This window comes from Dasypus novemcinctus, chromosome 27 (assembly GCF_030445035.2).
Source record: "Dasypus novemcinctus isolate mDasNov1 chromosome 27, mDasNov1.1.hap2, whole genome shotgun sequence".
Classification (NCBI taxonomy): Eukaryota; Metazoa; Chordata; class Mammalia; order Cingulata; family Dasypodidae; genus Dasypus; species Dasypus novemcinctus.
In genome coordinates this window covers 51,036,079-51,048,603 of record NC_080699.1, presented here as the reverse complement: position 1 = coordinate 51,048,603, position 12,525 = coordinate 51,036,079, and the positions used below count along the sequence as shown (strand labels likewise).

Sequence of the window (12,525 nt, the reverse complement as noted above, 5' to 3'; positions counted from 1 at the left end):
GTGGAACTTAACACTTCTAGACATCTTAAATAATTTTTTGGGAAGCGGACTTGGCCCAGTGGATACGGCATCCATCTCCACATGGGAGGTCCACGGTTTGAACCCATGGCCTCCTTGGCCACTGTGGAGCTGGCCCATGCAGAGTGCTGATGCCCGCAAGGAGTGCCGTGCCATGCAGAGTTTTCCCCCGCATAGGGGAGCCCCACACAAAGGAGTGTGTCCCGTTAGTAGAGCCGCCAAATGCAAAAGAAAGTTCAGCCTGCCCAGGAGTGGGGCCGCAGACACGGAGAGCTGACGCAGCAAGATGACACAACAACAAATAAGAAATGCAGATTCGAGAGACAGACAGACCAATGGAATCGAATTGAAAGTTCTGATATAGAACCTCATATATATAGCCATGTAATATTCAATAAAGCCACCAAACCCTCTCAACTGGGAGAGAATGGCCATTTCAACAAATGGTGCCTGGAGAACTGGATAGCCATAAGTAGAAGAATGAAAGAGGATTACCATCTCACACCTTATACAAGGATCAACTCAAGATGGATCAAAGACCTACATATAAGAGCCAAGACCATAAAGATCTTGGAAAGCAGTGTAGGGAAACATCTACAGGACCTTGTAATAGGAAATGGCTTCATGAATATCACACCAAAAGCGCGAGCAGCAAAAGAATTAATAGATAAATGGGACTTCCTCAAAATTAAAGCCTTCTGCACCTCAAAGGAGTTTGTCAAGAAAGTAAAAAGGGAACCCACACAATGGGAGAAAATATTTGGCAACCATATATCTGATAAGAGACTTATAACTTGCATATATAAAGAACTCCTATACCTTGAAAATAAAAAGATAAACAACCCATTTAAAAAATGGGAAAAAGATTTAAACAGACACTTCTCCAAAGAAGAAATACAAATGGCTAAAAAGCACATGAAAAAATGCTCCAAATCTCTAGCTATCAGGGAAATGCAAATCAAAACTACAATGAGATACCATCTTACTCCCATAAGATTGGCAGCTATGAAAAAAACAGAATACAAATGCTGGAGAGGATGTGAAGAAAGGGAAACACTCATCCATTGCTGGTGGGAATGGAGAAGGATCCAACCATTCTGGAGGACAGTTTGGCGATTTCTCAAAAAACTAGCCATAGATTTGCCATATGACCCAGCAATACCACTGCTGGGTATATACCCATCAGAACTGAAAACAAGGACACAAACCGATATATGTACACCAATGTTCATAGCAGCATTGTTCACTATCGCCAAAAGTTGGAATCAATCCAAATGCCCATCAACAGACGAGTGGATCAATAAAATGTGGTATATACACACAATGGAATACTACTCGGCTGTAAGAATAAATACACTACAAACACACGTGATAACATGGATGAATCTTGAGAACCTTATGTTGAGTGAACCAACCCAGGCATTGAAGGACAAATACTACATGACCTCAATGATATGAAATAAGCAACCTGCCTCAGAGAGCTAGAGACTGGAAAAGAGGCTTACAGGAAATCGGGGGATGGAGGAAGGATGTGAGCGACGTCTGCAGGGGTGGAATCTATGATGAGCTGACAGTAAGTATGAGCACAAAGACGGGACAAAATGAGGGCAAGGGGTTGCCTTCGGGTGGGGCTTTGTGGGTTTGAGGGGGGCTGGGGATGGGCGGAGGGGTAATATTGTCCAAAAATTGGGGGGAGGGAGGGGCAACATATGAACGTAGGAGAGTGTCAGGTGTTCGTTGAGAGTAACATGTTGAGAAAATCGTATCAAAATATAATTAGGAGGGTTACCTGTTTAGGATGCTCAGGGCGGGTAGTCTGATGCGGGACGGACTCCGGGGGAATAGCTGAAAGCTCATTTTGCCAGGGTGGGTTGTACCATTGGGTAGAGACCCAAGAAGTGAGAGTTGGGGTGGACCCACATCCTGGGGAGGACTAATGCCATCAAATAAAGAGAACTGTATCTCTCATGAGAAAGGGTGGCTCCCAGGACATTAGGGCAGTTGAGAAAGTCAGGCCCTGAACACTGTGGCAAGTATCTCTGGACGTGGCTTCTCGGGAAATGGAGATTGGCTGGCGCTGTGGGCCCCAAGGGGAGGGGAAAATGGATGTTGAATGGATGGAACCAAGGTAAATGTGGGGGCAAGAGAGGAGTTTTGCGAGAGTACACGAGGATGAATATAAAACATGTAATATTACACCAAAAACATATAGGGGACGACAGACTAATAATGTAAACCATAAGGCAAAACATAGGATAACTAAAAAATTTAGAAAACTGTACATCCTAAAGTATGGACCACATTGTAAGCACAGATGTCACCTTGTTTGAAAGCTATTGTTTCGGAATCTGTACATCAGTTTCAGGAAATATGATATGAATAAGTTAAAAGATTATCACTGTGGAAGGGAAGAGGTTTTATGGTGGATCTGTGGGAGTACTGTATATTGTATATATGAATTACTGTGATCTAAGACTCTTGTGAAGAGAAGCTCAATAATTAGAAAAGAAAAGAAAAAGATAGGATGTAGAAATTTTTCCAAATCAATATGTACTCTAGATCTAACCTTTAAACTCATCGCTATATTCCACTTTACTAGTAAGGGAAACTGACATTATATTGGGATTCACTTTACAGGAAGTTTTGGATCACAGAGTGGTTCAACAATGGTGGCGGAGGAATACTGATATGGGATGTTATTGACAGGCTATATATGGTTGACAGGGAGTTATACACGGCATATGTCCAGGGTACATGGCAATGTTTAGATATACTAATAGTGGAAACAATTAAAAACAACAGCTGGGGGGGGTACTGGGTTACTGGCTGGGGGGTCTCTGTCTTGGTCCCTGGGGGAGCAGCAGCAGTCCCCCAGGTGCAACGGTAAGAACCAGGAAGGAATGAGAGCCCAACGGTGGGCTCCTGATACTAATGGCTATGCTTGTGAGCCTATACACCTGCAATAAGAACAAGGCCTAGAGTAGCATTGTGCCTGGGAGTTTCCTCCTGACAGCCTTCATGTTACTCAAATGTGGCCACTCTCAAAGCCAAACTCAGCATGTAGATGCAGTGCATTCCCCTCAGCGTGGGACATGACACCTGGGGATGAGCCTCCCTGGCACCGAGGGATCACTACCACATACCAGCTGAAGATGCAATTAGAAAATGACCTTGAATTGAAGGTTCAATGCAGATCAGCAGAATATCCCTGTCTACATATAATAACATGACTTTAAAATGCTGTTTGACCTAATGTAAGGGGGAAATGGAAAGGAGAAATGAGTTAATATGGCTATGAGTCTCTAAAAAAGAGTCTGGAGGCTGTCAGAAGGAATGCCCTTATGCACAACTGAGCAGAGTCTAAGAGACAGATAAAGTAGATACAACCCGAGGTATTCATTCCTTTGAGGGCTAAAGAGACCCACGGGTTCTATGGTCATGGCAGATGGGGTTCACTGCCATGTCAGATGGCTCTTCTTTGGAGCTGGTGTTTCTGCGTGATGAAATCGGACTTAGATGGGATCTCTTTTCACAAGACTTTCATGCTACTTTACTGGAATTGTAGATGGTGTTGGGGTTTAAGATATATTTAGGGGATTTGAATCTCTGGACTGACAATATGATAGGCAGGCCCTGAGCCTCAACAGACTTCAGCTCCTACAATCTGATTTATTGGACTCACCTCACTCAGCCAAGATGGAGTTGAAGAAGGACAACCACCACACCATGGAGCCTAGAGTGCCTACAACTGAAAGCGGGAGGATTACATCCAGTATCCATGTGGAATCTGAGCCTCCTCTTGACATAGAGGTGCAACGGACACAACCAATCCAAGGTCCACAGAGAAAAGGTGGCATTGGAATGGGAAAAGTGGACATGGTGGCTGATGAGTATGGGGAATGGCAGGAAGAGATGAGATGTCGAGGTGCCTTTGGGACTTAGAGTTGCCCTAGATGGTGCTTCAGGGGCAATCACCGGACATTGTAAATCCTCCCAGGACCCACTGGATGGAATGTGGGAGAGTATGGCCCATGATATGGACCATTGACCATGAGGGGCAGAGGTGCCCAGAGATGTACTTACCAAATGCAATGGATGTGTCATGATGATGGGAGTGAGTGTTGCTGGGGGGGGAGTGGTGGGGTGGGGGTGGTGGGGTTGAATGGGACCTCATATTTTTTTTAATGTAATATTTTTACAAAATCAATTAAAAAAAAATCAAAGAGCAACAGTAACACACAGCCTCCTGCCACTAAATCCCAACAAAAGACAAAGAAATTGAGCATCTGAGTAAACTACATACTAATCAGATGCCTAGACATCAGCAAAAAATTTATAAGCCAGAATAAGAAAATAGAAGACACAGCCCAGGAAAAGGAATATATCAAAGTCCCAGAAGACATGCAGGATTTGAGACAACTAATTAACGAGATACATACCAATTTCCAAAATTAAATTCATGAGTTGAAAGACAGTATGGCTAAAGAGATGAATGATGTCAAAAGACATTGAGCAAGCAAAACCAGAATTTGAAATGTGGAACAGAAAAGCAACAGAGCTCATGGGAATGAAAGACACAATAGGTGACATCAAAAACACACTAAAGGTATACAACAATTTCAAGCAGCCTTGAAAGTACAGAAGAAAGAATAAGTAATACCAAAGACAGAACAGCTAAAATCGGAGAGAGAAAAGAAAAGAGGGAGGAAAAAAATGGAAAAAAAATGAGCAGAGGCTCAGGGAGATGAAAGACAACAGAAAACACAACAACATACATGTCATGGGAGTTCCAGAAGAAGAAGGGAAAAAGGGTTAAAAAGAATATTTAAGGGAATAACTAAAATTTTCCCAATGCTCATGAAAGATATGACCCCACATGTCCAAGAAGCCCGCTGCAACCTAATCAGAATAAATCCAAATAGACATACTCCAAAACATATAAAAATTCAGAATGTCAAATGTCAAAGACAAAGAGAAAATTCTGAGAGCAGCAAGAGAAGCAAACCATCACATACAAGGGATGTCCAGTAATAGTGCAGATTTCTCATCAGAAACCATGGAGGTGAGAAGAGAGTGGTGTGATGCAATTAGGAGACTGAAAGAGAAAAACTGCCAGCCAAGAATTCTGCACCCAGCAAAACTGTCCTCCAAAAATGAAGGTGAATATAAAATATTCACAAAGAAAAAGAAACTAAGAGACTTGGTAAAAAAGAATCCAAATTGCAGGAAATAATAAGGAAGCCATGGAGCCTGAAAGAAAAAGACAGAAGAGCGAGGCCTGGAGGAGAGTAAAGAAAAAAGAACAGAAAGGATAACCAAGAGAAAAAAGACAGACCAAAATATGATATGACACATGAAAACCAAAGAATAAAATGTTGGAAGTAAATAATGCATTTACAGTACTATCATTGAGTGTGAATGGATTAAATGTACCAAACAAAAGATATAGATCGACAGGATGGATAATAAACACATGAGCCATCCATATGCTGCTTACAAGAGACCCACCTTTGACTCATGGATACAAACCAGCTATAAGTAAAAGGTTGGAAAAAGAGCAGGGATAGCTATACTATTATTGGACAAAACAGACTTGAAGTGAAAAAAAGTTATGAGTCAGACAAGGCCATTATATATTAATAAGAAGGACAATCCACCAGGAATATATATTTATGCACCTAACCAGGGTGTCCCAAAATACATAAGACAAACTCTGTCAAAACTGAAGGGAGAAACAGGCATCTCAACAATAATCACTGGAGGCTCTAATACACCACTCACATCGTGAGACAGAACAACTGGACAGAAGATCAACAAGGAAACAGAGAACTTAAAGAATAATAAATGAGTTAGACCTAACAGACACACAGAATGCTGCTTCCAAACACAGCAGGTTATACATTCTTCTCATGTGCCCATGGATCCTTCACCAGGATACACCACATGTAGGGCACACTGCAGGTCTCAATACATATGAAAAGATCAAAATTATACAAAGCACCTTCTTAGGTCATAATGGAAAGAAATTGGAAATCAAAAATAGACAAGAAAAAGGTAACTTTACAACTGTGTGGAGTCTAAACAACACACTCTAAAATGATCAGTGGATCAAAGAAGAAATTGCAAGTGAAATCAGTAAATGTATAGACAAATGAAAATGAGAACACAAATTACCAAAACTTGCCCCCTTTCAGCCGGCTTCCTTCTCCTTAGCCTGCACGCCGACCCGGCTCCACTATGGCAACCCGCAGCCCCAGTGTCATGATTAGCAAAGATGAACCAGGTTATGACCTAATTCATTTTGTATACCTAATCATTATGCTGAAGATTTGGAAAGGGCATTTATTCCTCATGGACTAATTATGGACAGAACCAAATGGCTTGCTTGAGATGTGATGAAGGAGATGGGAGGCCACCACATCATAGCCCTCTGTGTGCTCAAGGGGGGCTATAAATTCTTTGCCGACTTACTGGATTACATCAAAGCACTGAACAGAAATAGCGATAGATCCATTCCTATGACTGTAGATTTTATCAGACTAAAGAGCTACTGTAAAGACCAGTCAACAGGAGACATAAAAGTGATTGGTGGAGATGATCTCTCAACTTTAACTGGAAAGAATGTCTTGATTGTTGAAGATATAATTGACACTGGCAAAACAATGCAAACCCTGCTTTCCTTGGTCAAGCAGTATAATCCAAAGATGGTCAAGGTTGCAAGCTTACTGGTGAAAAGGACCCCTCGAAGTGTTGGATATAGACCAGACTTTGTTGGGTTTGAAATTCCAGACAAATTTGTTGTAGGATATGCCCTTGACTATAATGAATACCTCAGGGATTTGAATCATGTTTGTGTAATTAGCAAAACCAGAAGAGCAAAATACAAAGCCTGAGATGAGAGTTCAACTTGAGTTTGGAACTACCCCGAGTCTCACTGACATCACCAATAAAATTATGAAATGTCCTAGTTTTGTGACCATCTGCTTAATAGAGCTTGTGCATGTATTTTTTAAGAATTTTATCTGTTTTGTACATTAGAAATGTCATTTGCTGCAGCGTGAATTCTTTATTTGCACTATAAGCCTATAGACTATCAGTTCCTTTTGGATGGATTGCAGTTTCGCTTGTAAATGGAAAATCTCCTAAACCACACCACTACTGAAGGAAAATATTGAAAATTTATTTGTAAGAAACATTTAAAGAGAATATATATTAGTTTTTTATTGGTATTTTAATTTTTATATATTAATGAAAGAACAGAAGTGGTTGAATATTGTTAATTATACCATCAAGTGTTTAGAAAAGTAGGAAATAGTTTTTGTATCAATGACAGAGATTTTATTGTGTACAGAACCATGTGTCCTGGAATTATTTTAGTAGTGTTTCAGTAGTATTAACTGAATTTTTGCACTTGTTCAGATTATTTCTGGTGAATCTTCATCAACAGTTCCTTTTAAATATAAACAACTATATTCCAAAACACTTTACCACTTTTTTGAATTCTTCACTGTAAAAATCCTGAAAATAAAGACTGTCTCTTTAAAGGAAAAGGAAAAACAAAAACAAAAACAAAAACAAATTACCAAAACTTATGGGGTGCAGCAAAGCCAGTCTTGAGAAGGAAATTTATAGCCCTAAATGCCTATTTTAAAAAAGAAGAGCTAAACTCAAAGACTTAACTGAACACCTAGACAAATTGGAAAAAGAACAGCAAACCAATCCTCAAAGCAAGCAGAAGGAAAGAAATAATAAAGATTAGAGCAGAAATAAATGAAATTGAGAACAGCAGCAGCAAAAAGAAAATTGAGAAAATCAAAACCAAAAGCTGGTTCTTTGAGAAGATCTGTAAAATTGACAAATCGCTAGCAAGATTAGCAAAGGAGAAAAACAGGCAAATAAATACAATCAGAAATGAAAGGAGGGAAGTAATGACTGACCCCACAGAAATAAAAAGAATCAAAAGACAATATTATGAGAAATTGTATGCCAACAATGACAACCTAGAAATGGGTAAATTCCTAGAAAGGCACAACCAACCTACAGTGACACTACAAGAAATACAAGAATTAACAAACCAACCACATTTAAAGGGACTGAATCCATCATCAAACACCTCCCAACAAGGAAAAGCTCAGGACCAGATGACTTCAGAGATGAATTCTACCAAGCATTTAGAAAAGAATTAAAAACAATCCTGTCCAAAGTTTTCCCAAATGATGAAGAGGGAAAATTACCCAACACTTTTTATGAAGCCAACATCACACTAACACCAAAGCCAGATAAAGACATTACGCAGAAAAAAAGTACAGACCGATCTCTTCAATGAGCATAGAGATGTGAAAATATTGACAAATTGAATCCAGCAGCATTACTGAAGACTGACACATCACAACCAAATGAGTTTTATTCCTGGTATGCAAGGCTAGCTCAACATAAGAAAATCAATCAACATAATACACCACATTAATAAATTGAAGGGAAAAAACACATGATGATCACAATAGACACAGAAAAGTCATTTCACAAAATCCAGCATTCTTTCTTGGTAAAAAACAGTTCAAAAGGTATGAATAGAAGGAAAATGCCACAATATGATAAAAGGCATATATGAAAAACCCACAGACACCATGGTACTCAGTGGGGAAATATTGAAAGCTTTCCATCTAAGATTAGGAACAATACAAGGATGCCCACTAACACCATTGCTATTCAACATGGTACTACAAGTTCTACCTAGAGCAATTAGGGAAGAAAAAATAAATAAAGGCATCCAAATAGGAAAAGGGGAAGTAAAACTTGCATAATTGGCAGATGACATGATCCTATATTTAGAAAATTCTGAAATGTATACAACAAAGCTACTTGAGCTAATAAATGAGTTCAGCAAAGTGGCAGAATACAAGATCCACACGCAGAAATCAGTGTTCTTGTACAGTAGTACTGCACAATCTGAGGAGAAATCAGGGGGAAGATTCCATTTACAATAGCAACAAAAGGACTCAAATACGTAGGGATCAACTTAGTCAAAGAAGTACGCGGAAAACTACAAAACAGTGGTAAAAGAAATTTAAAATGACCTAAACAAATGGAATGACATTCCCTGTTCATGTCCTGAAAGATGAAATATCATGAAGATGTCAATCCAACATAAACTGATTTATAGACTGAATGTAATACCAATCAAAATTCCAATAGCCTACTTGACAGAAATAGAAAAGGCAATTACTAAATTCATTTGGAAGGGAAAGTGCACTCAAATAACCAAAAGCATTCTAAAAAAGAGCAACATGGGAGGAATTTCACTGCCAGACCTTGAAACATATTACAAAGCTACAGTGGTCAAAACAGCATGGTACTGGCAAAAAGAGAGACTCATTGATCAGTATAATAGAATTGAGAGTCCAGAAATAAACCCTTACCTCCATGGTCAACTAGTTTTTTTTTTTTCTTTTTCTTTTTTTATTGATTTTGTAAAAATATTACATTAAAAAATATGAGGTCCCATTCGACCCCACCACCCCCACCGCACCCCTCACCCCCCCCAGCAACACTCACTCCCATCGTCATGACACATCCATTGCATTTGGTAAGTACATCTCTGGATATCTCTGCACCTCATGGTCATTGGTCCACATCAACTAGTTTTTGACACACCTACCAAGTCCATGTTAATGGGGAAAAAGTCCCTTCAATAAATGATGCTGGGAGACCTGGATATCTATAACCAAAAGAATAGAATGGAACCCCTATCTTACATCCTATACAAGAATCAACTCAAAATGGATCAGAGACCTAAATATAAAAGTAAGGACCATAAAACTGCTTGGAGAAAATGAGGGAAACATCTTAAAGACCTTGTGCTTCATGGTGATTTTTTGGACCTTACACCCAAAGCACATGAAACAAAAGAAAAAATAGATAAATGGGACCTCCTCAAAATTAAACACATGTGCACCTCACAGGACTTTGTCAAAAGGGTGAAAAGGCAGCTGCCTCAGCAGAAGGAAATACTTGGAAATCACATGACCAATAAGGGATTAATATCCATGATATGTAAAGAGATGTTACAACTCAATAATTAAAAAAATTAAAAAATGGGCAAAAGACACGAATAGACATTTGTCCAAAGAAGAATTACAAATGGCAAGAAAACACGTGAAAAAAGGTTCAATATGAGTAATGACTAGGGAAATGCAAATCACAACTAAGAGATATCATTTCACACCTATCAGAATGGCCACTATTTAAAAGTCAGATGGCAAACTTGGCCCAGTGGTTAGGGCATCTGTCTACCACATGGGAGGTCCGCAGTTCAAACCCTGGGCTTCTTTGACCTGTATGGAGCTGGCCCATGCGCAGTGCTGATGCGTGCAAGGAGTGCCCTGCCATGCAAGGGTGCCCTGGAGGAGGGGAGCTCCATGCACAAGGAGTGGGTTCCATAAGGAGAGCCGCCCTGTGCAAAAGAAAGTGCAGCCTGCCCAGGAATGGTGCCGCACGCACAGAGAACTGACACAACAAGATGACGCAACAAAAAGAAACACAGATTCCCCTGCTGCTCACAACAATAGAAGCAGACAAAGAAGACACAGCAAACAGACACAGAGAATAGACAACCAGGGTGGGGGGGGGGGGGGAGGGGAGAGAAATAAGTAAATAAATCTTTAAAAAAAAGAGAACTACAAATGTTGGAGAGGATGTGGAATGATAGGAGCACTTACAATTGGTGGGAATGCAGACTAGTACAGCCACTGTGGAGGACTATTGGGCATAAATCAATTTATAGAGGGAAAAAAAAGTATCTGTGCAAGAATAGCCAAAAAGGGGAGCTGTGAACAGTAGGGGAAGCACAGATAGAGAAGTGATGGATTTACTTTTTAAATTATTATTGAAATTTAAAAAATGCTCTAATAAGATTGAGGTGATGAATGCTCAACATGTGATGGTGCCAAATACCACTGATTGTATGGTGAACTGTATGCTTTGTTGATACATATCGATAAAAATTATATGTAAAAAAAAATGACAAATAGCACTTAAAAATGGGAAACTATGTAAATAACACTTTCACCAGAGAAGAAACACTCAATTCTTTTCATCACTAGGGGAGTACAAATTAAAATCTGCTGACTTATCATATAGCCATACTAAAATGACTAAAAGCAAGAAAGGTAATACCAACTGTTAAAGAAGATGTGGAAAACCTGGAGCCCTCATACATTTCCAGTGAGAATGCCACATGGTGCTGCCACTTTGGGAAACATTTTGTCAGTTTCTTAAAAAAAAAAAAAAAGAATTTACATCATTGTTCCTAGTTCCACTCTGAGATATCTATCCAAGACAACTTGCTGTACCATGATTCCCACAGCAAGTTCATGGCCTCCAAAACTGCAAAAGAATACAAATGCCTATCACCCAGGGCTTGGATAACAGAAGGTGGCACATGTGTAAACAGTGCTGCAGCTCTAATTAGGTAATTTCATTCAACTAACTTTCACGGAATAAACAAGTTATCCGTGTCTGGAAAAATGCCAAAGACCGAAGCAGGCCCCCCTGCCAGGTGGGGTCCGCATTCATACTCGGAGCCGGGCGCAGGCGGGCATCTGAGGAGGGGCCGCGCGCTCTGCCTGAGGGTTCCAGGCCTGGCGCTTGCTGCCTGCCAGCCCGCCGGCCAGACACGGGGAGACCTGCACACGGGGAGCCCTGCGCGGTGCCCTGGCCTGGCCCAAGAACCAGGGCAGCGGCCGGACCCAACACCAGAGGCTCTGAAAGTTGCCGCAGCCGCGCCGCGTGCTGGGCGGGGCTGAGCGGCCAGGGCCGGGGCTGAGCGGCCAGGGCCGGGGCTGAGCGGCCAGGGCCGGGGCTGAGCGCTGGGGAAAGCGGCTGTGCTTCCGGGAGCGGGGCTGAGCGCCTGGCCACCCCTTGCCAGGAGACCCACCCCCACCAGGGCCGCAGGCGGCCCGCGCACTCGGGGCTCCTGCTCTCTCCCGACCCACGTGGCTTTGGGGACCCCTACCTGCGACCTCCGGGCAGAGCGTCTCCCCACCCCCAAGGCCCCGTGGCCCCTGGCCACCACGAGGCTCCCCCCAGGCCAGGAGCGGGGACGCCTCCCAGGAAGAGCTGCCAGCCCCCCCCCCCCCCCCCCCCCCCCCGTTGTGAGATAAATATTCTTCTACATCACAGAAGACTGAAGCTCAGGGTGCAGCGCAATAGAGGGCAGCAGGAGGTGCGCTGGGTGGGGTGAGCCGGGAGTTGCATTGTAAGCAGATGGTTACTGACTCCTTTTCAACTAACAGATCATGATTCTAGGACCCAAGATGATAAAAATAGTTAAAATGGGCAAATTGTTGTAGTTTCTCAAGATACACAGGAATTTTAAAGCAGAAAATCTTAAAGGGAAATTAAAATCTATGAAATGCTATGGTTATAAGTGAATCAACACTTGGAATATTTTAGAACAATACTTGGGACAAACTGTCAGATTCCTCTTTTAGGACTTGTGTAATCACT

The 12,525-nt window shown here is 41.4% G+C and overlaps 1 long non-coding RNA gene and 1 pseudogene across 1 annotated transcript in view; one reads left to right on the top strand and one right to left on the bottom strand.

Annotated features, from left to right (window-relative positions):
• The window catches only part of LOC131276232 (uncharacterized), an 82,741-nt gene extending 70,629 nt beyond the window's left edge, over nt 1–12,112 (bottom strand). The window contains exon 1 of the long non-coding RNA XR_011647675.1: nt 12,032–12,112. This is a non-coding gene — a long non-coding RNA (uncharacterized lncRNA). The remainder of the gene's footprint in view (nt 1–12,031) is intronic.
• On the top strand, nt 6,256–7,108 carry LOC101417692 (hypoxanthine-guanine phosphoribosyltransferase pseudogene; annotated as a pseudogene).
• Nucleotides 12,113–12,525: the final 413 nt, after the last annotated feature.